The sequence below is a fragment of the Pelodiscus sinensis genome, chromosome 32 (assembly GCF_052426305.1).
Source record: "Pelodiscus sinensis isolate ZL-2025 chromosome 32, ASM5242630v1, whole genome shotgun sequence".
Taxonomy (NCBI): Eukaryota; Metazoa; Chordata; order Testudines; family Trionychidae; genus Pelodiscus; species Pelodiscus sinensis.
This window is the reverse complement of record NC_143083.1, coordinates 14,806,930-14,833,978: the sequence shown is the minus strand read 5'-3', so window position 1 is coordinate 14,833,978 and position 27,049 is coordinate 14,806,930. Positions and strand designations below refer to the sequence as shown.

The window sequence follows — 27,049 nt, the reverse complement described above, 5'->3', positions numbered from 1 at the left end:
TGGACTAATCGAATAGTTGATGCAAAAATGTATCGGCTATTCGATTAATCAATGACTTGCAATTTAACACCCCTAGAGGGAAGGGTCCATTGTTTTACACTTTACTACAATGTCCGAGGTCCTTCAAAAGCAGGATGCCTGCCAACAGAACTCCTCCCTTCCTGTCCCAAACTATCACATGGTATTACTTTGCACTCTTAAATAAGGGATGTGAGGCTTACTGGTTAAGGTTAACGAGTGGGGCTGGAGCAGCTCCCACCTGCCATGGGCAGGGGACTGCACCACAAACAAAGGCTGCTCCAGTGCAGCCCCCGTCTGTCTACAGTAGGCCCGGGCACCCCGCTGGTGATGGGGCAGCATTCCAGCCCAGCAGTGGGTTGGAGCAGCCTCCTCACTTGTCCCCCTTTAACATATTGTGTAACCAGTTAACCAATTAAACATTGTTAGCCAATTAAATAGGATTTTACATCCCTACTCTTAAAGAGCTTCCCCACTGCACTCCAGAAGTGACATCTTAATGGATTCTTGTAATCGGGTTTTGGATAATAGGGGCTGCATACAGGTAGGATTATCTTCAATAATAACTGGAGATGGCTCAGACACACCCCAGTCCAGATTCCCCACCTAACTCTAAGCATGATGACGAACAAGAGTTAGCCAAACCTTCCATCCGCAGGTAGTTGCATTGCTGGATTGTACTCCAGGAAATGACTCAAACAGCTACACCTTCAGGGCTGTCATAAGTCTGACTAATCAAGATAACTTGAGAAGGAATAGCCTCGCTGGAGGGTACCTGAAGCCCTGTCCCCTCCCCTCCAGAAAAGGAAATTAGATGACCAACAGAGAAGGAGATTCAGGACAGATCTCGCCCCAAGAACTGACCCCAGGGAGAGGGACAGAAGATTGACCTGCCCCCACAAGCTCCCCAGAGACCCTGATATGAGGGGAGCAGGAAGAGAAACCTGGCCCCAGGGAACCAGAAAGCAAAGAGCTCTTCCCTCACACGCAGAAATCCTGGCGTGAGAGAACGGGGTAGAAGCAGAGACATATCCCGCCCCCTCCCCCCATCGCCCCAGAGACAGGGGAGGGGAGCTAAGGGCCCTGCCCCGGGGGGAGGGGAGCTAAGGGCCCTGCCCCGGGGGGAGGGGAGCTAAGGGCCCTGCCCCCCCACAGCCCCGGGGGGAGGGGAGCTAAGGGCCCTGCCCCCCCCCAGCCCCGGGGGGGAGGGGAGCTAAGGGCCCTGCCCCCCCCCAGCCCCGGGGGGGAGGGGAGCTAAGGGCCCTGCCCCCCCCCAGCCCCGGGGGGGAGGGGAGCTAAGGGCCCTGCCCCCCCCAGCCCGGGGGGAGGGGAGCTAAGGGCCCTGCCCCCCCACAGTCCCGGGGGGAGGGGAGCTAAGGGCCCTGCCCCCCCACAGTCCCGGGGGGAGGGGAGCTAAGGGCCCTGCCCCCCCCAGCCCGGAGGGGAGGGGAGCTAAGGGCCCTGCCCCCCCCAGCCCGGAGGGGAGGGGAGCTAAGGGCCCTGCCCCCCCACAGCCCCGGGGGGAGGGGAGCTAAGGGCCCTGCCCCCCCACAGCCCCGGGGGGGAGGGGAGCTAAGGGCCCTGCCCCCCCCCAGCCCCGGGGGGAGGGGAGCTAAGGGCCCTGCCCCCCCCCAGCCCCGGGGGGAGGGGAGCTAAGGGCCCTGCCCCCCCACAGCCCCGGGGGGAGGGGAGCTAAGGGCCCTGCCCCCCCACAGCCCCGGGGGGAGGGGAGCTAAGGGCCCTGCCCCCCCACAGCCCCGGGGGGAGGGGAGCTAAGGGCCCTGCCCCCCCACAGCCCCGGGGGGAGGGGAGCTAAGGGCCCTGCCCCCCCACAGCCCCGGGGGGAGGGGAGCTAAGGGCCCTGCCCCCCACGGCGCCCCAAGGGCCCTGCCCCCCACGGCGCCCCAGAGATCCCAGCCCGGGGGAGGGGAGCTAAGGGCCCTGCCCCCCCACAGTCTCGGGGGGGAGGGGAGCTAAGGGCCCTGCCCCCCCCCAGCCCCGGGGGGAGGGGAGCTAAGGGCCCTGCCCCCCCCAGCCCCGGGGGGGAGGGGAGCTAAGGGCCCTGCCCCCCCCAGCCCCGGGGGGAGGGGAGCTAAGGGCCCTGCCCCCCCCAGCCCCGGGGGGAGGGGAGCTAAGGGCCCTGCCCCCCCCAGCCTCGGGGGGGAGGGGAGCTAAGGGCCCTGCCCCCCCCAGCCTCGGGGGGGAGGGGAGCTAAGGGCCCTGCCCCCCCCAGCCTCGGGGGGGAGGGGAGCTAAGGGCCCTGCCCCGGGGGGAGGGGAGCTAAGGGCCCTGCCCCCCCCAGCCCCGGGGGGAGGGGAGCTAAGGGCCCTGCCCCCCCCAGCCCCGGGGGGGAGGGGAGCTAAGGGCCCTGCCCCCCCCAGCCCCGGGGGGGAGGGGAGCTAAGGGCCCTGCCCCCCCCCAGCCCCGGGGGGAGGGGAGCTAAGGGCCCTGCCCCCCCACAGCCCCGGGGGGAGGGGAGCTAAGGGCCCTGCCCCCCCACAGCCCCGGGGGGAGGGGAGCTAAGGGCCCTGCCCCCCCCCAGCCCCGGGGGGAGGGGAGCTAAGGGCCCTGCCCCCCCCAGCCCCGGGGGGAGGGGAGCTAAGGGCCCTGCCCCCCCCAGCCCCGGGGGGAGGGGAGCTAAGGGCCCTGCCCCCCCCAGCCTCGGGGGGGAGGGGAGCTAAGGGCCCTGCCCCCCCCAGCCTCGGGGGGGAGGGGAGCTAAGGGCCCTGCCCCCCCACAGCCCCGGGGGGAGGGGAGCTAAGGGCCCTGCCCCGGGGGGAGGGGAGCTAAGGGCCCTGCCCCCCCCAGCCCCGGGGGGAGGGGAGCTAAGGGCCCTGCCCCCCCCAGCCCCGGGGGGGAGGGGAGCTAAGGGCCCTGCCCCCCCCAGCCCCGGGGGGGAGGGGAGCTAAGGGCCCTGCCCCCCCCCAGCCCCGGGGGGAGGGGAGCTAAGGGCCCTGCCCCCCCACAGCCCGGGGGGGAGGGGAGCTAAGGGCCCTGCCCCCCCCGGCCCCGGGGGGAGGGGAGCTAAGGGCCCTGCCCCCCCCTGCCCCGGGGGGAGGGGAGCTAAGAGCCCTGCCCCCCACGGCGCCCCAGAGATTCCAGCCCGGGGGAGGGGAGGGGCCCCGCGGGGCCTGGGCTGCGGGGGGGCTCACCTGGTCCCCGCGGGGCGGTCGGGGCTCAAACTCCCTGCGAGCCGCGGATCCTCATTTCCGGGTTCGCCGCCGCCATCTTGGGGGCGTATTGCGTGCGCGAACTTCCGGCCCGGAACCGGAAGCGGGGCGGGGCGCGCGGCCGCTGCTGGGCACAGGCCGCTCCCTGCCCCGCCCCCTGCTGCGCCCTCGTGCCCAGCATCGCCCCGCCCCCATAGTCCCCCGCCCCGTGCGCTCCCGCCCATGGCTGCCCCCTACAGGGCCACGCGAGCCAGCAGCGGGATCTGGGGGTGCAGAGGGCTGGGGGGGGGGCTAGACAGAGTCTTTACAAAGTGCCCCTTTCTCAGAAAAATACCCCCCCCCCCAGGTTTGGGACACGCGGCATCGCACCATTTTTTTCTTCCCTTGCAAATTTGTTTAAACAACTGAACCGTAGCCGGGCTGGCGATGACATTTTTTGGGTGTAAAAAGCAACAAAACCAATAAAGCGCCGTCCAAACAAAAAATCCAGTGTTCTCCGAATTTCAGCAGCGGTGACGTCCCCCCCAGACGTCTCGCGAGCGCCCCTCGGGGGACTCGTACCGCGGGCTGGACACGCTTGGTTAGAACAAAGCGGATGGAGATGGGGCGGCTGGGCTCTGGTCCCAACACTCCCACTGCATCAGTGGGACACTTCAGGCCGTTTGCTTGCCCAGGGCACGTCTGCAACGCCAGCCTCCGGGCCCAGGTCCAGGGGCTTGCTCTGCAGCGCTAAAACCAGCTGGGGAGACTTTCCCATCCTGGGTCTGTGAGGGAGAGGGGAGGACTTCAGGCCCACAATCCAGCAATCCAATTGTGTGCACCGCCGTTTTCAGAGCACAGCACGAGCCCAAGTCAGGGCCGCAAGGCTCACTGCTGGGGACTGTCACTCCCTTATGTCCCTTCCCCAGCATGCCTCGGTTTCCCACTCACAAAATGAGGCTTGCTGAATCCTCCCTCATCTAGGAGCAGGCCAGGCTGCAAAGTGCTAGGAAAGCATTGTTAAAACAGGACCAGATTCCAAGGAATGTCACTGCATTAGAACTACAGTTGCTTCTGCCTCCCGCCGACCCCGGGCTCTCATTCCGTGAACTGACACAGAAACACTGAATCACAGACCTGAAGTGAAAGAAACTCTGTTCTGGTAACTCGCCTTGCCACCTTTCCAAAGGTGTCCTTTTTATGGTTCCCTTCCTGTCACTTACATTGGCTCTTTGCCACTTTTAATTCCCTGGACACCTAGACAAAAATAAACCCCAACAGGCTCATGCAACATGTGCATTCCAGAAGGGGCTATTTTTATGTTGGCATTAACTGATCTCATCCAATCAGAACAATACAGCTGTCCCACTTCTGCTTAATCTCCTCAGATAGAAACTACCAACAGCCCAGACCCACTGCCACCCGCTCGGCCTTCCCACACCACAGGGTAGTGAGAAGAGCTGTGAGCATGAATAAAACAGGAGTGTTTCCAGGCAGTGTAAAACGAGGAGTCTCTGTCTCTGTTGTGGGGTCAGGTGTTGGGTGACTTGCTGCTGTGGCCAAACAAAGAGGCTTTCGTGTCTGGCTGTGCCGGTTGCCACATTCATGCTACTTCTGTGGAATGTGGAACCCCTCCTTTCCCTCTGCTCGCAGCCTGTTCTTGCCTCATGTTCGCTGGACTCGGACAAGAAAGCCTGGTCCAGGAGATGGGGTGTGAGGACACGGGGTTTGAAATAACGCACTACTGCGAGAGGCTTACAGGGATGCCCAAATAGCGCACCTGTTATTTCGAAATAACAGGCAGCTTGTTAAGACACGGGGGAGCTATTTCCCCATGCAGTGCAGACACACCCAGGGAGTGTCCTAAATGGGGAGTGGCCATCTGCAGTGTTTCCCCATGGAACTCACCAGCGACGGCATCCTGCAGGGCTCCTGCCGTCCCCAACAGAGGCTTTGAGTCGTGACTCTAGTTTAAGGGGCAGCAGCTTCTGCGTTTAGCTCGGGAGGGAGGGGGCAGTAAGAACCATCATCCTTACTAACCGGGACAGCCCATCACAAATCACAAGGAGTCACTGAGCCCCACAAGAGTGAAACCCCGAGAGCAGCAGCTAAAACGGGGCCCAGCTTCCTAGAGCCTGGGGTCACAGACTTACAGGGCTGCTCCCCACAGTCATAACCATGCTTGAAGACAGAGGCGGATGATAGTGCCGCGGGGCCCAGGGCAGCACAATTTCGCGCGTGCGCCACGGCCACAGCCGACAGGAATTAGCGCATACGTGGGGCCTAATGAAGCGCGGGGCCCGGGGCAGCCTCCCCGCTCGCCCTGCCCTATATCTGCTGCTGCTTGAAGGGATTCTGTATAAAATACTCAGTGGCCAGAGCTCTTTCAAGCTCTAGGACCATGGCCCATCAGCCCCAGGTTAAGCAGCCGGGGCACCAGACATGCCTCCACATAGGTTTAAAGAGTCTGAAAAGATGCCAGAAGCTGCAAGCTGACCAGGTAAGTGGTTAGCCAGAGGCCCAGCTTGGCCGGAGCAGCCCATGTCATGAGGGGCCTGGCCGGGCGGGAGTAGCCTCCTGACCATGGCGCAATGCAGTGGCCCCAGCCTGCAGCGTGACATGGGCAGGGGGATGCTCCGGCCTGGCTGGCACGCAGGGGCCGCTCCAGTGTTAACTGGGTCAACGTTGCATTTAACGATTAACTTTTTAAACAGCAATTAACATCCCCAGATCGACCCCCAACACACACACGGGGAGATGCTAAAACAAGAGAAGGGCAGAGAGGGATCAGTTTAAGCATGAACCCCGGCAGGATTAACATCCTGGCTACGTCTACACTGGCATGATTTTCCGGAAATGCTTTTAACGAAAAAGTTTTCTGTTAAAAGCATTTTCGGAAAAGCGCGTCTAGATTGGCAGGACGCTTTTCCGCAAAAGCACTTTTTGCGGAAAAGCATCCATGGCCAATCTAGATGCGCTTTTTGCAAAAAAGCCCCGATCGCCGTTTTCGCCATCAGGGCTTTTTTGCGGAAAAGAAATCTCTGCTGTCGACACTGGCCCTTTTGCGCAAAAGTCTTTCGGAAAAAGACTTTTGCCCGAACGGGAGCAGCGTCGTATTTCTGCAAGAACGCTGACATGAGATCGTCGGTGCTTTTGCGGAAATTCAAGCGGCCAGTGTCGACAGCTGGCAAGTTTTTCCGCAAAAGCAGATGATTTTGCGGAAAAACTTGCCAGTCTAGACACAGCCCCCCAGTGTCAAGAACTCTTCTGCTCAGCCGCCATCAAACACCCCCCAGCTAAGAAAGAGCCTTTCCAGCGCCATCAGAAACTGACTGCCGAGGAGGGAAGGAGAACAAAAGGACTGGTTTTATCTGCGCAGCCTTAGAGGAAGCCAGCCGGCCTCCCACTCATCACCTTGCCTGAGAGTCCTCAGTGTGCATTTCATTAAACATGCTCCGTGTCTGTATGTGCAATTTCCTTCACATCTGTTTCCATTCCGTATCTTCGGGGGGTTGTGCCCCCGCACTTGAGTGGGCTGGACTGTATCCAGCGTTAGAAACAGCCCAACATAGCCCAATCACCCCGCTTCCTTCCCTTCCCCACCACTCCACCCTGTCAGCCTCCAGCTCCTCCAGTCAGCCCTGGTCTTAACCCCACATCCACCCTCTCACCAGTCTGGGGAGTCTGAGCGTGGAGCCTACCCACTCGACTCCTTCACCAGCCCTCTCCTAGTCCAGGAGCAGAGCCTGCTACCCCCCCCCCCCCAGCATCCTCCATTCCTGCCAACTCAGAGGGACACACAGGGCCAAGGGGATCAAGTCACCGGCAGGCCCAGCAACTGAGCAGTCTTCCTCCACACACCGACTCTTGCCAATATGCCCCCACCCCATCTCACTGTGACCCGTCCGTCCCTCCCCCCGGCTTCGCCGTGCTAATTCAAGAGTACGGCAGAGAACAGCTGGCCGGAATCTTGCGTAATGTAGCCAGCTGTGACAGAACTAGCTGCCCCAACACTATCCCATTGCAGCTTTTCACACCGGGCAAGTGGTCCTGGCTGCACCCAGCTGTGCAGAGACACAGGGGTCCAGGCCTCCACGGCTCTGAAACTGACCAGGTCACATTTTAACTACAGATTTACAGGGCTCCTCCCCACAGTCATAACCATGCTTAAGGGCAGAAGCGGATGATAGTGCTGTGGGGCCCAGGGCAGCACAATTTCGTGCGTGCGCCACGGCCACAGCCGACAGGAATTAGCGCATACACGGGGCCTAATGAAGCGCGGGGCCCGGGCCATTGAAAGACAGTAAGTGACGCACTCCAAAACGGAGGAGGATGTAAAATGGTCCCACCACCAGCACCCTTCCTCTCTGCCTTCTCTCACTCGGATCAGTTTAGGAAGCAACCGCCCCACTCCCGCTCTGCCTTTTCCTTTCAACTATTCACGTCAAGAGAAGATTCATTTACTTCTCTAACACCACCGAGGGTGATTCATTTCTTTTTCACCAGGGCTACGTCTAGACTGGCATGATTTTCCGGAAATGCTTTTAATGGAAAAGTTTTCCGTTAAAAGCATTTTCGGAAAAGCACGTCTAGATTGGCACAGACACTTTTCCGCAAAAGCACTTTTTGCAGAAAAGCGTCCGTGGCCAATCTAGATGCGCTTTTCCGCAAAAAAGCCCCGATCGCCATTTTCGTGATCGGGGCTTTTTTGCAGGAAACAAATCTGGGCTGTTTTGCGCAAAAGTTTTGCGCAAAAGGACTTTTGCCCGAATGGGAGCAGCACAGTATTTCCGCAAGAAGCACTGACAATCTTACATGAGATCGTCAGTGCTTTTGCGGAAATTCAAGCGGCCAGTGTAGACAGCTGGCAAGTTTTTCCGGAAAAGTGGCTGATTTTCCGGAAAAACTGGCCAGTCTAGACACAGCCCAGGGGTATGCTTTGGTCCAAGGTGAGCAAAGTGCCACAAGTCTGGTGACTTTCCCTTTCGGTGTCTAGGTATAGTTAAGACTCTGTGCTTGGGCACCTTCAGGACACTTTCGCCTTCTGCACTTCAGGTGCAGGCATGATGTGGGCTAGGGATTCCAGCGCTGCTGGCAAATGTTTTTACAGCCAGTCTTTGGTTCATTTGTGCGTCATTTCATCACACCCATTTCAAGACAGCCGCTGGGGTAACGCCAAACCGGGGTCCCCTGGAGCTTACTGCATGAGCTAAAAGCCAGCTGACTCTCAGCTACGGCTGTACAGCACACTCAGGCTATGTCTACACTGCATCCCTCTTGCGCAAAAGCCTATGCAAATGAAGCGCAGAATAGCATATTGCCGCATCTCATTTGCATAATTAATTAGGGGCCGTCTTCAAGCTGTCTGCACTGCTCCTTTTTGCACAAGAGGGGGTTTTGGCGCAAAAAGGAGCTGTGTAGACAGCTCCTTTTCGCACAAAAGCCTCTTGTGCAAAAACGGCCCCATATTAATTATGCAAATGAAGCACAGCAATATGCTATTCTGTGCTTCATTTGCATAGGTTTTGCACAAGAGAGATGCAGTGTAGACATAGCCTCATTCTTTTCTCTTGCTGTAAGTGGTCTAAATCCCACTTCCTGGGACAGTGAACCATGTCTACTAGGTGTGCAGATTACACTGGCTTTGGAAAAGCCTTTTTTCCAGGACCAAACATGGGGGCTTTGCCTGTTAGCCCATATCCCTTGAAGGTCGGTGCCATTCTCTTCTGGGCCTTATGCCACAGTGCTGGGATATCTGAGTGCCTTGGAAACAGAGAACGTTTTCTCTTGCTAGACGGCAGCTGAGAGCTAGGATGGGCAGCGAATACACGGCCTGCTTTTGCTGCACAAACGCCAGCTGTGTCCCGGGGGAATGACTGCTGGAGTCTGTCTGTTCGAAGATGGATTTTTAAGCGTCCCTGAGCTCTTTGTTTATTGCCGCGGTCAACCGTCTCCAGACGGGGACCCATTTTGACAATTCAGGAAGACTTGGTGATCCAGGGCAGTTCAAAAACGGGGGGAGAAGGGGACAGAGCCACCTGGGGAGACACTTGTTGACCCTTTTGAAATGTAATAGCGACCCATATTTGGGTCCTGACCCATAGGTTGGGAAACCCTGGTTTAATGTAACACAGAGAGGAACAAATACATGCACTGGAAGTGCAGATATTAGCAACTCCTCTGCAATTAAACTCTCCTGGTTGCATCACTGGCAGTCCTAGGGAGCTGGTGTGCTGTGACCACTATTATGACACTCAACACAATCGCCTCCCTGTGAGCTTGTGTTTCCGCAGCTGGTTGCTGTATCGGTCTGATGTCTCCTAGCAGTGAGGGTCTGATCCCTGGCCCTGGTCTCCAGGTGCTACTGCAGTGCAAATAATAACCAGTGCGAAACTGCAGTGGTTAGTATGGATCAGTGGACACACACAAACCTGCAGGGGACAAGTTAACCTGCTTGGGCACTCAATCGGGGATTTAAAAGTCGCCATTCCTCTACAAAGCAATGGGCAGAGTAGAGAGGGATCCTTTCAGGAGTGTTCCTGAGCACCACGAGGAGCAGGTACTTCACCCCGAGGATGTGTAAGTGGAGCAGGAGAAAAAGGCACCGGCCTGCAGGAGGTGTTTTGGAGGACTTGTCGACACAGGCAAGTTGTCGCCAAACCCCTGAGAGCGTTCACGCTGCCACAGGACAAAAGTCGTGAAAAATGCCCCGTTTCAGCAACAAAAAACTCCCAGTGTCACAAGGGACGTGTGTCTCTGCCCCTCCCGTTCCGGTCGGCAATCACGCAGTGTGTACTGACAGGTTTTTTCGAGTTTATTGCACCCCAGCATGTTTCCCATAGTGCCTCAATAGCCACTCTGGCCAGCACTTTGAACTCCGCTGCTCTGCAGGAAAGCAGAAATGCGCCCCTACCTCTGCAAGCCCCGGGAACTTTAAAATCCATTTCCTGCTGGCTGGCTCAGCGCACAGTGCTCCTCGCAGCATCTTCTCGGGGGGACAGAGGTGGCTCTCGCTCAAGACGCTCCCCTGAGTGGGGCACCCCAGAGCGTCTGGATCTGATCCGTGCATTGGGGGGGGAGGAGAATGGGTGAAATCACAGCGCGAGTGACCCGCAGGAAATGGGACTCGTATGGCCCTGTGTCAGACAGGGTAGGAGCGAGACATGCTGCAGTGCGGAGCTGAGAGGAAGGGACTCCGGCAGGCGAACCGGAAGGCAAAGAAGGCAAAGTGCCAGTCTGGTGCTGCACCCACGACATGCTGTTTTCATAAAGAACTGGACGCAGTCCTGGTGGGGACCCCATGTCCTCAGGCAAGGACCCTGTGGATACTTCCGAAAGCTCAGTCAGCAGAAACAGGCCTTGGCCCTGAGGCCGACGTTCCTGATGAAGCGCTGGAAGCGGAGGAGGAAGAGGCTCATTGTGGAGTTAACCGCTGCAGCAGGCAGCCGGGAACTGTTCTCAAGTGCCAGGGTTCATGGGGAGTCTCAGCAACTGGGCGTGGAGCATGAAGCATCCTCCTTGCTCCCACACCCCAAGTCTGCTTCCCAGCAGCCTCCTCCCCCGCCACACACACACACACACACACACACACACACACACACGCACGCACAACCTCTCATCTTTGGCCCACAAAATCTACTAGCCTGGGCCACCTCGGGCTCTGGGGAGGGTCATTCTGCTTCTTAGCTGGGGGCCACGTCAGTGAGGGGTTATTTTGCATCTCACTTTTGTGCGGCCTTGATCCAAAAAAGGTTCCTCCCCTGGACTAGGTGCTGGCCCTCTTCAGGTGCAGCCTGCAGCAGTGGGGGGCTGTGGTGAGACAGGGGGAGGGGAGCTTGTTCTAGATGAAGTGATAAATAATAATTACACGAACCAGCCTTCTCCAGTCCATCCTTGTCACATTCCCCAAGTGCCTGGCCCTGCATCCCACGTTCCCGCCGTGCCTCGCGACTGAAGGGCAGGCCGGGCTCTGTGGGAGGCCTCCCATGCCGCTTTGCTCTGTCGATGGGGAGCTACCAATGCGGCTGTGCTGTCGACCAAGTGTGGCAGGTGTAAACATGGTTTGGCGACTTTTGAATGGCCACGGGACTTTTGTCGCCAACACATGCCCGTGTAGACACGGCCCAAACAGTCTTGCCTTCCAAGTGATCAAGAGACCAACAAGAGAGGCAGGTGATGGCACATCTGTCCACGGTGGGATTTTTACCCTTTCCTTCCTCTGCAGCCTCTGTCCAAGACAGGGCGTCGGAACAGATGCAGCTAGGAGCCAATCCTGTCTGGAATCTTACGCGTTAGCTGGTTACAGCTCCGCAGCTTTTTGATTTTGCCCTCAAGGGACTGGCTGCCCTTTCTGTTCTATGCTGAGCCTCGTCTGCCCGCACTGGGGTAAGTGGAGAGGGGAACAGTTGGCTGGGGGGACAGCCAAGGAGAATTCCTTTTCACTTTGCCCACAGGCAGAAAACTCAAAACCTATGGACTGTGGAGTAGCCTGCAGGAGACTGTGAGCCTCCGAAACTGGTGCAAATTCCTGAGGAAGGCACTCATCCTTCCTGCATGACTTTGCAGCCACTCCTCAGATCTGCAGAGAAGCAAACCAAGAGGAGGGTGAACTTAGGAGCAGTGGGCTGAGATGAGGCATCGCTGATTGACAATGATCCTTGGGAAAGGCTTCCTTACGGGAAGAGTCCTTGGATGGGGTGAAATCTTTCCCATGGGCATGGTGGAAGGAGCCTTGTGGCTTGCAACATCTAAAGCTAGGCTGGGGCCAAGCCTTCGGGGCCATCATGCGCTAGTCAGAGCGGAATGGGCGAGGCAGGCCCAGAGGGCATCTTCCAGCTCTAACACCCAGCTTCTGTCAGGGGAACCTGTGAAACAGACAAAGGCTCTTGCCCGGGGACTAGGGTTACCAGGTGTCCAGTATTTTCTGATTTTTTTCTCCTGCCAGGAGGCGAAAATACTGGACACCTGGCAACCCTACGACAGCAACCGGCTCCACTTGCCTGGCTCTGCAGGGGAGCTGTCTTCTGGCTTGGAGCAGGAAAACAAGATGGCCACTGGCAAAAAGCCTCAAAGGCATTTCTTAAAGGGGCCATGCTGTTTTTTTGGGGGGGGCTTAATAACTCTCGGGGTCCTTTTTTTTTATATTTTTTCCCCTGTGTTTTTTGGGGGGAGTGGGAGATGTTTGTTATTTTTGGTTAAACCATCTGGCAACCCTATCCGGGACAGGTCTAACATGGGACTGGCTTCAACAGCAGCTTCAGGGCTCTGGTAGGGCTATCAGGTGTCCAGTATCGAACCGGACAGTTCGGTATTTTCGCCTTCTGTCTGGTTAAAATATTCAGAAAATACTGGAGACCTAAAATGTCCGGTACTTTCTGATTTTTTCCTGGCCAGGAGGCAAAAATTCCAGGCTGTCCAGCTCAATATGGAGGCAGCCTGGCACCCCTAGTGCTTACTGGGTTCCGCGGGGAGCTGTCTGGCCCGGCTCAGGGAGGCAAGATGGCAGTCGGCCGCTGGCAGCCTGGTAGGGCCCAAAAGCCTCACCACATGGTTTTTAAAGGGGCCACGGTGTTTGGTTTTTGGGGTTTGTTTTTTTTTCTCAACAACTCCCGGGGTCCTTTTTTTCGGTATTTTTTCTGAAACCATCTGGCAACCCTAGGCTCATGCCGGCTGCCAGGAGGCGAGGATACTTTGTCCTGTGTCACCCCATCCGAGCCAGTGAGTGGGTGGTTTCACTTGTCAGGCCGGCCTCTGGCACACTGCTGTGTCAGGGTGAGGCCAGGCCTCTGTCACACACAGCCAGTTCCTGTTTGGTTTTGTTTTTCCACAGCCTGGAAATCCCCTGACTTTCCATCTGGGTGAGGAGCAAGGGCCAGCTGGGTTTGCTCCTCCCCTCGTCCTGGCGGTGGCCAGCAGGCGTCTGCAGAGGGATACCACAGCGTGGCCCTGCATTTGGCTGGGGGCTTCTTTCCAACCCTGACACCTGCCCAGAGGGAGCCGCGGAGACTTGGCTGCTTTCTCCGACTCCAGCTGCTCTGCCATGGCTGGGCTGGCGGAGGGAGATCCGTGTGGGAGGGGATGCCAAACCTGCCCAGCCGGTTCCTCTCCAGCGGGTTTAAGGCTCTCAGAAAAGGGGTTCAAACTCCATGTGGCCCTCCCCAGGAAACGCCTTTCAAGGGGCCTTGTCATTGCTCATTCCACAGATGGCGGAAGAGCCCCTCCCTTCGTACGCTCGCGAGACTGCGGGGTCCCACGCCGGGCTAACTGTCCCCCGCTGGCTTGGAAACCTCTTTGCTGCTTTGCGGGGACGTGCGTTGCTGGGGGGGAGGGACAGCGCAGGGCAGAGGAACGGCTCCTTGCCCAGGTCATCGGGGACTGACGCTGGTCGCGTGGGAAGGTGTTTGGTGACCTGTGTAACGTGAGGCTGCTGGGTCTCATTCCACTTCCCAGGTTTCCAGGTCAGTCATCGGACCCAACGGGGACAAAAGGGCTGATCCAAGCCTGTTGAAATCCGGGGCTCCAGCCCTGTGACACCAGGGAAGGAATCCGGGAGATTCCAGTGCTGTCCTGACCTTCAGGCCTCCGCTCTGCATGGCTGGGAAGCAGTCCGTTTGCTCCTGGGGTTTCTGGCATTAGTGCTGGACATGTTCCCGTAAGTGTGCAGCATGCATCAACTTCGGAAAGTCCCATGGCAAGAATATCAGCAAATTGGACAGCTTCATTGCAGGCTCCACGGAGAGCCTGGCTCCCTGCTATGGGGCGGGGGGGCAGGAGGGACAGCCTGGCTCCCTGCTATGGGGCGGGGGGGGCAGGAGGGACGGCCTGGCTCCCTGCTATGGGGCGGGGGGGGGCAGGAGGGACGGCCTGGCTCCCTGCTATGGCGCAGGGGGGGGGGCAGGAGGGACGGCCTGGCGTAGTATCATCGGGGGTCAGGGAAGGGCGCGGGCTCCTGCCTGCTTGCAGTGGGGAACAGACACAGGGAGTAGAGTGCGGCTGATGCAAAAGGCAGCACTAAGGAATTGCAGCCAGAGCCATTGGAGAGTGTCCCCAAACCTGCCTCCCTCCTTGGGTTTCACTGCTGAGGATCCTTCTCAGTTCTGGCTTCTGGGACCCCATGCCCAGCCTGGGGAGGGGAATCCGGGCACATACCAGAATTGGGCTGATCGCTTCCCAGCTCTTTAGAACCGGCACCAAGCCCGAAGAAACCCCCCCGGCTTGAGACACCCTGCAGGGGAGCTCTGTGAAAATGGGAGCTGAGGGCACTTGAGTGGGTGATAAACATGAGGAGAGGCAGCAGCATGGGACAGCCGCCGGCCCCCTGGGAGTGAGGCAGCAGGCAGGAGCTGGCATGCACCAGGAGCCAGCTTAAAAGCCGGCTCCCTCCATGCACTGCCTCCCGGGGAGCCAGCTGCGGCCCTGCGCTGCTGAGTCTGTCTGAGAGCCTGCAGCAGGGGCAGCCAGTTCCCAAGGCAGCCAATCTCCTGAAGGCAAAATCAAAAAGCCGGGAGCCAGTATATCAATGTCGAGTGGCTACAATAATAACTGGTTTAACATCCCTAACGATCCCCAAGTCTGTCCAGTCATTGACCCTCACATCCCCCCTCTCAGGCCTCCTTACCCCACTGTCCACAAATCAGGAAACTGAGGCCCAGAGAGTGGAAATCACTTGGGCAAATCAGCAACAGGCCTGGGAGCAGAACCCAGGAGAACTGGAGATTCTGCTCTAACCGCTAGACACACTGCCTCCTTTCCCGAGGGGACTGCGCTGGTAAGACTCGGGCCTTGCCTACACTGCACAGATCTGTTGCTGCGGGGTCTGAAAAATCCCCCCGCCAGGGCCGGCCCACAACATTTTGGCAGTTGAGGCGGGGAGCTCAAATGATGCCCCCAGACCCCCTCCCTTGGGCCAAAACTTTGAAAGGTCTCAACTCTGCCTCCTTCCTGTTCTACTCCCCTCGCGGTGCTGCACAGAGAACGCACCTGCACCAGCAACGGACACAATTTTCTACACGCTGGGTCCTAGTGGTGCCCCCCACAGTCTGGCACCTGAGGCGGCCGCCTCAGTTCTCCTCATGGTAAGGCCGGCCCCGCCCCGCCCCTCCCCGGATGCAGTTGAGCCAACCTGCGCAGACAGTACTAGCTCAATGGAAGAGTTTTCCATCAGCCTAGCAGCTGCCTCTTCCGCTGGGTCTACACTGGAGGGGAAGGTCGACCTAAGACATGCAACTCCTGCTATGTTAATGGTGTAGTTGGAATCAACGTATCTTAAATCCCTGTCTCCATAGCAGGAGGTTGAGTCGGTGTGGGCTAGGGGCCAGCAGCCCTGCCCTTCCCCGCGGTGGTTTCCAGCCCCTGCCCCCCCGTGGGAGCTGCTCCTGGGTAACTATTAACCGTTGCCGGGTGAGCATCACCCGTTAAAGGCGATGCTTATGGGGAATTGGTTAACCAGCTGCCCAGTCACATCTCAAATCTGCCTGTAGAGTCAAAGGTCTCAGAAGACCTGGTTTAATGGAGGGAGACGTTTTCATGGCTGTGAATTTGGTAGGGGCTGAGCTTCCCAGGTTGGACGAGGAGACCCCAAGGCTCCCATCTGGCCTGGGAATCTAGGAGTTTACGGTCAGCTCTGCATGACGACTGCTGGAGGGCGACTGGCGCCTCTCACGCTGACTTTGGACCTAGAGCCAGAGGCACCGTGGCGTGGGGAGGGTTAGCGTGAGGCATACACACCGAGGGCCTGGCTGGCATTCAGCACCCCGGAGCCCCCAGGACACCGCTTGAAGTCAAGCGCCTTGGCACCTTCTAAAAACTAGCTCAGGGGATCTCAGGCTAGAGGCACCAAAAAGCCAGCCCCCCTCCCTCCCGCCACTGCTGAAAGGCATGGCTGCGCTGCTGTCGTGTGCTATCCGTGCGCCTGCACTGCTGCCTAGTGGAGGGATGGGGACGCTGCTGGGAGCACTGGCCTTAGCTAGAGGGAAGCACCTGTCCTTCCCCAGTCCCAAGGGGCAGTGGGAAATTCTTGACACAGCATGTGCTGAAGACGGGGAGTGCGGGGCCCACCGAGGAAACACGTCAGGGATCGGTGGGCAGAGCAGCTGCAGAGCAAGCCGTTTCAGTGACTAACAGGGTTACCGAAATACGCCTCCTCCTTCCTGAAATCCCCGCTGGAGGGCAGGGAGCGGAGGGGAACCGAGCGTCCCGTCTCCCCACGGCGATACCCGCCAGGAATGTGAGGGCTGCTGCGTCTACACGTCTACACTACACGCTTCCAAACAAGCTCTGGGCTGATCCTCAGCAGCGCATGTAAATCAGCGTGGCTCCGCCCAAGGAACAGGGGCTCCCTCGATGGATCCCGCCTGGAGTTGGTTTGGAAGAGTGTTATAGACCATGGGATGGCCTATGTCAGCTGGAGTCACAAAGACAGCGGCTGAACCTCAGCAACACACAGCCCCGGGCCTTACCCACATCCACTCTCTGCCGCATCCTTGGTCTGTTCTAGGGATGGAAGAGGGTGCTTGTCAGTTACCCAAATGGTAGCACGAGGCTCCCAGTCCTGCTCCTGGCGCACACCGGCCCCCGGGGAGCTGGCTGCCCCCTGCGCTGCGGGTGCATGGAACTGTCTGACTGCTGATATTTTCAGCAGACACGGTGAACCAATTACCTGCATTTTAACATCCCTAGTCTGTTACATTGTCTAGCCTGGTCCCACAAGAGTCTGAACTCCTCACTTCCTCGCAACTTCTGGGGGGTGCAGGCATGCAGCCCCTCACAGGACTGGGCCCATGCTGGGGTGTAAAGTGTTGTCCCCCCCCCCAGTGCTATAGGGATAACAGTAGCTAGCAGTGAGAATAGCCTGGCCTGCTAGCCAGCCTCCGGCCGTAGCCAGCATCGAATGCTTCGGCAGGAAGCAGAACCTAGCCTAAGACACACGGTCCTGGACTGGCCTAGTACGCAGGAGAGCTGGGTTCAGGCCCATCCTAGCTCTGCCACAGACCCTCTGTGTGACCTTGGGCAGCTCACAGTCTTTCTGGCCCAGATTCCCAGCGGAATTTAGGCTCAGTGGATATTGGGAGCTTAAATATCTTTTGTGGGACAAGCCTCAGTTTCTCAGGTGTGAAATGGAGATTAGAACCCTCCCTCTCTCCAGCCCTTTGTCTAATGAGATCGCAAACTCTCGGGGAAGGACTGTCTCTTACTGGCATCTGTAGGGGCCCAGCACAACGGCGCTCTGCTCTCAGACTGGCCTCCTCTAGGTGCTACCGTAATACAACACTTGTCATAGCAGAGGTATTCTCGGCTCTGCGTCATGCAGGGACCCTGAGGTGCAAAGAGGGGAAGTGACATGCTGGAGGACACGAAAAGAGCCCAGGTCTCCTGAATCCCAGCCAGGACCTCGATCCTCTCCACATCTGGGAGATAAGGAGGAGCCATTTCTTCCTGGGCCCTGCTAGCAACCAGCTTGCGCCATGAAGCAGGAAGACTGAGGAACACTCGCACCTTTGCTTCCGCGCACGTGTCGCGGCCAATGCCATCCTTTCTACGCGTCCGATTCTTTCTGGATTCTTAGGAAGCGACTTTTCTCAACATACAGCAGCAGATTCCTCTCTCTTCCCTCAGATCTCCCGATTAGTAAGCAAGTAGCACCCGTTTGCTATGGGATCCTGATCGCTATCGGAACTCATTCATGCAGCGGTTTTAACTCCTCATGCCCAGCACTTGCTTCTTCCCCGATCTCGGGTGGGTGGTGTCACACTGCCAGGAGCAGCCCTTTGCACACTGTAATGTCTGCCCCTCTAGCCCCCAAATGAAATTAACAGGAAGCAGGTTTAAAACAAACCAAAGGAAGTTTTTCTTCACTCAGCGCACAGTCAACCTGTGGAACTCCTCGCCAGAGGATGTGGTGAAGACTGGGCCTTTAACAGGGTTCAAAAAAGAGCTAGCAAGATTCATGGAGGTTAGGTCCATCAGTGGCTATTAGCCAGGCTGGGTAGGGATGGTGTCTGGAAATGGGTGACAGGGGAGGGATCACGTGATGATTCCGTTCTGTTCAGTCCCTCTGGGGCACCTGGCATTGGCCACTGTGGGCAGGCAGGACACTGGGCTGGATGGACCTTTGATCTGACCCGGTCTGACCATTCTTGTGTTCTTATTTTTTTCTTGCATTTTGTAAACCACTCACCAGAAGCAAATGACAGCATGTGGAAAGAATGTGAAATAAGCAATACAGCCTTAAAAAACCACATAAGCTGCATTCATCTCTGGTCTCACCCCACCAAAGCATGACCCCGTGGATGAGATCTATTCTCCGCCTCGCTCAGAAGAAACGTTCTTCCTGGGGGCGAATTCCCTCATTAAAAAACAAGAAGCAAAGGGGCCAGTCTGATGACAACTGATCTTTCTGGGCGTCAGGCAGGCACACAGATACTTTTGTACACCCCCTCCCTGCCCGAGTGCAGGGCATAAAAAACCTTTCAATAGCTGCCCTATGTCACCGAGGTGTTTACAAAAACGTTATCTGTATTTGAACGTGGTTGGCTGTCAGCAACACGGTACTAGGCAACTTACACCAGGCCAGGCTGGGTCAGACCAAAGGTCCATCTAGCCCAGTGTCCTGTCTGCCAACAGCGGCCAATGCCAGGTGCCCCAGAGGGAGGGAACAGAACAGGGAACCATGAAGTGATCTCTCCCTGATGCCCATTTCCAGCTCCTGGCAAACAGAGGGTAGGGACACCCTGCAAACACTCTCTTTCCTGAGCTTGACTTCACCAGCACCCAAACTCATGAGATACTGTGTTCACTTAGGCACCAGATCCATGGGCGGGGGGTGAAGGCCCAGCTGGGGAAGACAAACCAAGGCCCCGCCCCTTCTGCCCGAAGCCACACCCTTCCCTCCAAGACCACGCCCTTTCAAGAACCTACCCCTCCGCTAAGCTCCGCCCAAATCCAGCCCTCAAACCTGATCCTTCCTGGCCACCTGGTGCACCAGAGTTGTCATGCCGTGGTCCCGGCCTTCCAACACGGCTGGGCAGCGTAGGCAGTTTTGGGAAGGCAATGTCTTCTCTGGCCTCCATTACCCGCGGCCCATGGCCAGTTCATCAAAGCACTTAAGGCCTTGCATGAGTCCTACTGACTTCAGGGCTTAACTTGAAGCACACGCCCCAGTGCTTTGCTCAACCCAGGCGTCAACTAGCCTCCGAATGAACAGGCCGCTCTTCGGCTAGCTCAGGGGCAGTGGAAAGGGCTAGTGTTTCACAGAACCCCAAGAAATCTGTTTAGAACGTTTTGTTTATATTTCAGTCCCTCTCGTTGTTATTGAAATGCGCCGCCGAGCATTGTGAACTCACAGGCGCTCCCACCTGGCTACAGCAGGAGAAGTGGGATGTATAGGTGTCTGTACCTGACTAGGAATCCATCCAGGGGCTGGTTTAGAAGGGGGTGGGCGTGTGAGACAGTGCCTAGGAACAGAGCATTGAACTGAACTGTATGCTTAGTTACTCTGCTGAGCGCCGGGGGAGTTACTGGGGAAGGTCTTTCACCTCCCCATGCTCCACTTTCGCTCTCTGTACAAGGGGGAAGAACGACCCTGACCGCCTTCGGATGGTGCTTAGAGATCAATGGATGAAAAGTGCGAGGTAAGAGCTCAAGCTGTCCAAGCGATAGCATGAAGTTGCTCCCAAGGTGTTCCAAGCATTCCGGAAGGGGCGACTCATCTCCTGCGCTAAAGATCTCGCAATCTAAGAACTGAGAGACCAGGGATAGCGGGAATGGAAACCACACTAGGCCATTTATATCCATGTCAGCAAGCACGGCTGAAATGTGCTTCCCTGTGAATGAAGCAGGGCCTCGTGAGCGACACCAGGGAGGCCATAGCATGCATGGGGGGCTCTATGGAGAAATATTTAAAAAATCATAAAACTAACCTGACACTTGTTGCCTTCCCACGGATCACTTCACTTCTCCGCTCAGTCTCTTTCCCCCACCCGGTGTCTGCTTTGTATAGTGAGGAGTATTCATTATTTGTATTATCAACGTACACAGGAGCCTTGACCGTTGACTGGGACCTCTTGTGCTTGGCCTAGACAAACACAGAACAAAAATAAATGTCGATTGTACATGCTCTGAGGCAGGGACTAGCTATTTATTCTTCTGTCTTTTCTCAGCACCTAATCCATTGGGGTCCTGATCAATGTTCCCTCTAATTTTCCCATCCAAGTGTGGAATAAATGTGGTATGTGCACCGAGGCATGTACAGAGGTGCACCACTAGTAGAAACACATGTTGCCAGCTGTGGGCACCCTGTTAACTAGCTGAGCAGCATTTAAATCCTGCCCAAGCACTCAGTTCACAGAGAACACTGGTCCTGATCTTGGTTGATCTCTCAGCACAACACACCATAATAAACATGGTTAACGATAAGGTAAGTTGGAGACGCATTAGGGAGGTTAAATTTAGATGAACTGGCTAATTGAATAGCAATTTGCATGGACTATTCGATTAGGGTGCCTCCGCCCTTGAAGTGTAGCAACAGCCCGATGGCTGTTGCTACACTTCAAAGGCAAAAGCGCTGCAGAAAGCACAGGGCCAGCGGGGGACTCAGGCAGCCCCTTGCCGGCCCCGTGCTCCTTGCAGTGTTTCAAAGCAGCAGACCCCCGGGCTCCTTGCGGCGCTGCCACTTTGAAGCACCCTCTCCTCTCCCCGCCCCTTGCTGCCTCTTTCTGATGGAGGCAGCAAGGGGCGGGGGGAGGCGACTAGTCGACTAGCGTGTCGACTGTCCGATGAGCATTTGCTTTTTGGCTAGATGACTACTCCTTCACATCCCAGGGTTGTATGGGAGCTTGACAAACGGGTGAGGAGGCCGGGAACGGAAACAAACAGCAGCCAGCATGAAGAGTAAACGTGTTTCTTTCAAATGTCTGGGAACACACGCTCAAGCGTTATTCATTTGTTTTGACAGAATCTCTTTCCCCTCCAGTGACGGCAGGCAGGCGGGGAGTGCAAAAGGGACAGCTGCCCTGGGGCCTGGTGAGTCAAAGGGAGCCAGGACTCCTGGCCACTGCTAATGAAGAAGCGGCAGAAATGTGGAGAAATTGGAAAGGGTACAGAGAAGAGCGACAAGAATGATTAAAGGTTTAGAGAACATGACCTATGAAGCCGGGCTTCATGAACTGGGCTTGTTTAGTTTGGAAAAAAGAAGATTAAGGGGGGACATGATAGCGGTTTTCAAATATCTAAAAGGGTGTCACAAGGAGGAAGGAGAAAATTTGTTCCTCTTGGTTTCTGAGGACAGGACAAGGAGTAATGGGCTTAAAGTGCAGCAGGGGAGGTTTAGATTGGACATTAGGAAAAAATTCCTAACTGTCAGGGTGGTCAAATATTGGAATAAATTGCCAAGGGAGGTGGTGGAATCTCCCTCTCTGGAGATATTTAAGAACAGGTTAGATAGACATCTGTCAGGGATGGTGTAGACGGAGCTTGATCCTGCCTTGAGGGCGGGGGGCTGGACTCGATGACCTCTCGAGGTCCCTTCCAGTCCTAGGATTCTATGATTCTATGTACCCTGGGCCCTTTCAATTGCCACCAGAGCTTACAATGAAAGGTCTTTACAAAATACAGGTGGGACCTTCCCGCTCCAGCATGGCCAGGACCTGACAGGTCCAAATGAGGGAGTTTACTGGATCCAGGATGCCAATTCCAGCCCCCCTGCCTGGCTCCATTCCCAGCTCCAGCTGCCAGCTCCCTAGCCGCCCCCTCCCCTTCTCTTGCTGCCAGCCCCCCCGACTGCTGCTGGTCCCGCTCTGGCTGCCAGCCACGCCTGCCACTGGCCCCAGTTGGATTGCTGGTGGCCAGCCCCACTTGGGCCCCCAAACCCCAACTATCACCAACCCTGGCTGGGCTCCCGGCCACCAGCCCTCCTGTTGCCCAACCAGACCTGAGTCCCAGTTTTTACAGGTTCAACCTGTAGTGACACTCTCAGCAGCCATCCTGCTCCCGGCCCATCATCGCATTGCAACAATGATGCTGAGGACTCTTCAGATCACCCAATTTCTGCAGCTGGCAGCTTTAAGAACCCCCCTCCCCAGAAGTGAGAGTCACGGCAAAAATCTTCCCAGTTGGCAACACCTCTGTGCTGCCCCATGACCCTCAAACTTCCTAACCAAACTAGCCCTCCCACCAGAGATAACACCGGAGCTGTCCCACCCATTGGATAGTGCAGGGCGGTTGCTCTGGGCCCCACGCTTTGACGGCCCCCGTGCTTCTGGCAGACTTCCACCAGCTCCTGATGTGGCTCAGGAGAGGAGGGGTTGGGACGTTGGGGAAGGGGTGGAATGGGGGCAGGGCAGGGCAGGGGCAGGGCATGGGGGAGGGAATTGTCCCGGGTCTCGCTCCTCCCTAGAGATGGCCCTAGTTGGGTCACTGCAGCTCCCCCATGCCGAGAAGGATCAGGCCAGGACAGCATGAAGACTGGAAACCTCCATGGAGTAATAAAGGTGCTGCAGGACGCTGTAGGCAGTGGTTCCCAAACTTTTCGGCATCACGCCCCCTTTTTAAGAAACCCTCACACCCCCCCTCCCAAAAAAATAGTAGCAAAAATTGGGGTGCGATTGATGCGGGTGTGTGTGGCTGGGTCACCTCACCCCCCCTAGAAGTTCTTCACACACACCCCAGTTTGAGAACCCATGCTGTAGAGGATGCAGCCTGGGACTCCCCGTCCCGCTGTTGTGTAGACAGGGCTAGATCCCAAGCATGTGGTGGTAACAGAAACCACCGGGAGCTTTTAGGAACCGTAGGGTTATGACAAATGAGCTCTCGTGTCCAGGGTAGTTTCCAATTTGGGTAACTCTCTTCTGCTGACCGTGAAATCCTTCCCCACTTGCATTTAAAATCAGATGCAGAATTCTCCGCTTCCTGTCGCGTAGCATCGCACCGTTACTGCGCTGCTGCCTTTTACTGCCAAGGCGCCGGCATGGCAGAGGCAGACGAAGTCTCCCCTGCATGCGTACAATGCAATCTGTGGCGGTCGTGGTGCCGAAAGATGCTGCGCTGTCATCATTATTATACTTTAACGATTTACCATCCAAGTTGACCCTGGCGGGGTGGAGACAGTTCGAGGCTGTGGAAAGCCAGTGCCCTGAGCAAAATCCTGGGCTGTCTGAGCTGGAGCTGGAGTGTTTGGCAGCGAGGAGACAGACAGCAGAGTCCAGAGAGCCGCGGAGGAGGGACGGGAAGCAGGGAGAGAAGGCAAAGAGGGATCAGGCTGGAGAAAAGCAGAAAGGACAGGCCAGGAATTGGAAAGGAGAGGAGGGAAAGTGCCTCCTGCTTGGATGAGCCGCTGTAACCAGACCCCCTGCATGCGTTGCTGAGGTTTTACACAGATTAAATTTAGTACCAAACGCACAGCTCAGCAGAATTGGCTCCTGGGGAAGATGCAACTGGGCTCCAGGGAGTTTGCTTCATGCTTAAAACAGGCCGTGCCAAGCCGTGAGCCATTCCTAACTGGGGCGGGTGGGGAAGGAGCCTTTGCACCTGCTTTTCCCTCCCAGGGTGTTGGAAGAACTGCAGCCTGGAGAGTAGCTGCAAGCAGTTGGGCTGGTGACCTACTGCTGTAATGCCTCAGGCAGGGAAGTGGGCCAGGCGATACACGAGCACAGAGAAGTGCCAAGTGGTGCTGAACAAGGAAACTGCCACATCGGGATATGCTAACCAGTCTAGCAGGGACTTGTGCAGCTGCCCCTGGCTGCCATTAACTGCTTGTGAGCAGAGACAGCCCATGACTGCCAGGAGAGGGCATCTGGGGGGGAAGAGGGGAAGTGATATTGACAGGGCCACAACACAGTAAAGAGAGGGGAGGCGGGGCCTTGGGGTGGGCTCTTTGAATAGGGAGGAGGGAAGTCGGAGTCCTCTTCACCAGTATGGAGAGGGTAAAAGAGGGTTTGGGAAAGATTAGAGATGTTTGCCAGCGAGCAAGAGGATATGGGGAAGGCCATCCATCTTTTTCTTTCTCTCACCCCGACTCTGTAATTGCCTGGTCAGGTGTTCTTACTTGGCAAAAGAACACCTGGGGCATTTCAGATGATGAAATCTGCAGAGGAGAAGGCTCTCACACCAACAGCGGCCAGTCTGTTTGGAGGAACAGAGGAGTTCGAGCTTAGCCAGCCAGCAGGAAAAGGGGAGGAAATATAAAAAGACAGCATTTGAAAAGCTGGCTGGAGCAACTTTGTGGAGAGTTCTGAAAACAAGTAAGGTACGAGGTGCTGCAGTGATCCCAGAGGAGTTGGCTTGAGCTTGGAGATAACGAAATTATTGATTTTTGGTGCATCCATGAAGGCAAGAAGGGACATCTTGGGGGAGCTTTGACTCACAGAGGATGAGCAGAGAGGATAGAGAGTAGTCAGGATAAGAAGTGAACAGTGTTCATCCATAGCATGGAGGCAATGCACACCCCAGCAGGAAGGAATAACCTTCATTATTGCAACCCCAAGAGTTCAAAAATCATCAGCTAAGCCTGAGAAATAGAGATTTTTTTTAAAGTAATTAACAATTTTGGGTTGGTTTTTTTCTTCCGATGTCGTAGCCTTTAGAAGTCATGTTGTCAGATTTTTTTCTGGCTACTCGCTTACTTTGAAATGAAAACTGAGATTCTCATGTAACTACAGAACACCAGGAGCGGGGTCTTTGAGAAAAGCCCCAAATAGCATGAAACTTGTGGCAAAACGCCAAGAGTTGGTAACACTGTCTCTTGTTCTGTGCTGATGCTTCATCTCATGCTGGGACTAGTTTTTCCTTTTGTATCAAAGATGAGGCTAACTGCTGACCTAGTCTTTATTTAACGGGGATTAAGGTGTGGCTGCCAGGCTCCTGCCAAATCACATAATGGATGCACATATCCAAGTGTCGTTATACAGCTCACTGGAGTGCCCTTAGATGGGCTATCTATTCTCTACAGATTCTTGTATCATCCTCATCAGCATACTACCTAAGCACTTTTCAGTCATGCATGAAGTGCCGTGACTAATATCTGACACGTGGGTTATTCCTGCTGTCTTCTCTTCATAGAGGCAATTGTGTGTGCAATCCAGTGTTGTGTTTTGGTAGAGTTTTGAACATTTTTTAACATACGCACTGCTCTGGATTTATGTTAAAAGAGGCAGGATGAAAAATGCACTTTGCACTTGAAACAAAAGATAGTGAGACTTGTCATGATTATTAGTTCCCGGTGGAAATTGTTCCACCATCTTGGATTGGGCCCTGAGAAAGCTCTGTCTCCTGCATAGAGGTGCTTTACTTTATTACAGAAAGTTCCATTGTGCCACAACAGTGGAAAGGTTTGCATGGTTTTCACTCTAGAACTTTAGGCCCTTTTAAATACTCTATGCTAAGGCCGTGGAGTGCCTTGAAGCTCACTCGACAGCCTATGAGAAGCCCACGCTGAGAAAGCAGAGAACAAGTCTGACGTGCTTCCAGTCACCCATCTTGATCAGATGTACTGCAGTGTTTCGTAGTCACCGTCCGTGCCTGAGGGCTGATGGCTTCATTCCAGGTGTCGCGTTCCGTCCGGATGGAGGCAGGCGGGTATAAGCCAAGCCAGGGGGGATAACCAAGGTCCGGTCATCGTCCAGGGCGCTGGCCCGGAGTCTCCAAGCCGACCCGGGGGAGGGGGGTCTGCTTGGGCCGTGCAGCGGGATCAGGGTCCCCTCTCGGGGGAGGCCGTGGGGGGACCCACAGCTTCCGCCCCACCCCTGCGTCAGGCTAGGGCCGCCCCTGGCTGCTCTGCTGAGGGGGGGCCTGCCAGGGGGTGCAGCTCCCTGGTGGGGGGCTGGCATCTCCACACCAGGGGCCTCCCTCTGCCTGCCAGCATCCCCTGCGCCTGCCCCCAGACCCCGGGTGGGCCAGGCCTGGGGGAGGCGGGAAGGGCAGCAGCCCAGGGCCAGGCATCTAGCTCAGCCCACCTGGTTTGCCCCCCCTTCCTAGCTAGGGGACCCGCCAAATCCTTCTGCCCTTTGCCCCCTGACCTCTGCCCCCTGACCCTTGCCCTCTGCCCCCTGACCCTTCACCTCCCCCTCTCCCCAGGTCCCCCACGCTTGCCCCACCCCGCAAAATGACCGACAGCCTCCCCGGGCCAATCCAAACCTTGCTCTGCCGCCGGAGGGGCGGGGGTAGGGGAGGGCGCACGCTCACTGAAACGATCCAATCGGGCGCCAGGCAAGCCGGTCCGACTCTCCCTGGCCAATCAGAGGAGGGGAGCGCGGAGGCGGGGCTGAGGCCGTCGCCAATGGGAGAGCACGCCGGTCGCTAGGGGGGCGCGAGGCCCTGGACAGGGGCGGGGAGGCAGCGGGCCGGGCGCGAGACTGGGGCCGCGGGAGGGGGGTAAACAAAATGGCGGCGGCGTGTTCTGCGGCGGCCGGAGGAGGCGGGCGCGAGGCGGCGCGGCAGTGAGGCGGAGGCCGGGGAGGCGGCGGGGCGCCCCCGGGGGGGGGGTCCGCTTGGGCCGTGCAGCGGGATCGGGGCCCCCTCTCGGGGGAGGCCGTGGGGGGACCCGCAGCTTCCGCCCCACCCCTGCGTCAGGCTAGGGCCGCCCCGGGCTGCTCTGCTGCGGGGGGGCCTGCCGGGGGGTGCAGCTCCCCCCCCGCTGGTCCCCGGGCTTTGGGGTGAGCTGTGAGCTTCCTGGGGGGCTGTGGGAAGGCAGCGCCCCGGACTCCCGCGGGTTGAGTGTTGGGGCCGTGACCTTTTACCTCGGGGGGGGGCGTGTGGTGACATGGGGGGGAGCTAAGTGGGTCGAGTCTTCCTCATTGACACCTGTGGTGAGGCGGGGGGGGTCTCCTCATTGACACCTGTGGTGAGGCGGGGGGGGGGTCTCCTCATTGACACCTGTGGTGAGGCGGGGGGGG

The 27,049-nt window shown here is 57.1% G+C and overlaps 1 protein-coding gene across 3 annotated transcripts in view; it reads right to left on the bottom strand.

The window, feature by feature from the left end:
- SBNO2 (strawberry notch homolog 2) overlaps positions 1-20,223 on the bottom strand; it is a 119,685-nt gene extending 99,462 nt beyond the window's left edge. Inside the window, exon 1 of one of the 3 annotated variants that reach the window (XM_075902659.2) lies at positions 20,084-20,223. The gene's annotated coding sequence lies outside the window, so the exon portion shown is untranslated. Of the gene's footprint in view, positions 1-663; positions 1,014-3,170; positions 3,318-20,083 lie in introns of those variants that run through there. The other 2 variants (XM_075902658.2, XM_075902660.2) reach the window with 2 other exon arrangements.
- Positions 20,224-27,049: the final 6,826 nt, after the last annotated feature.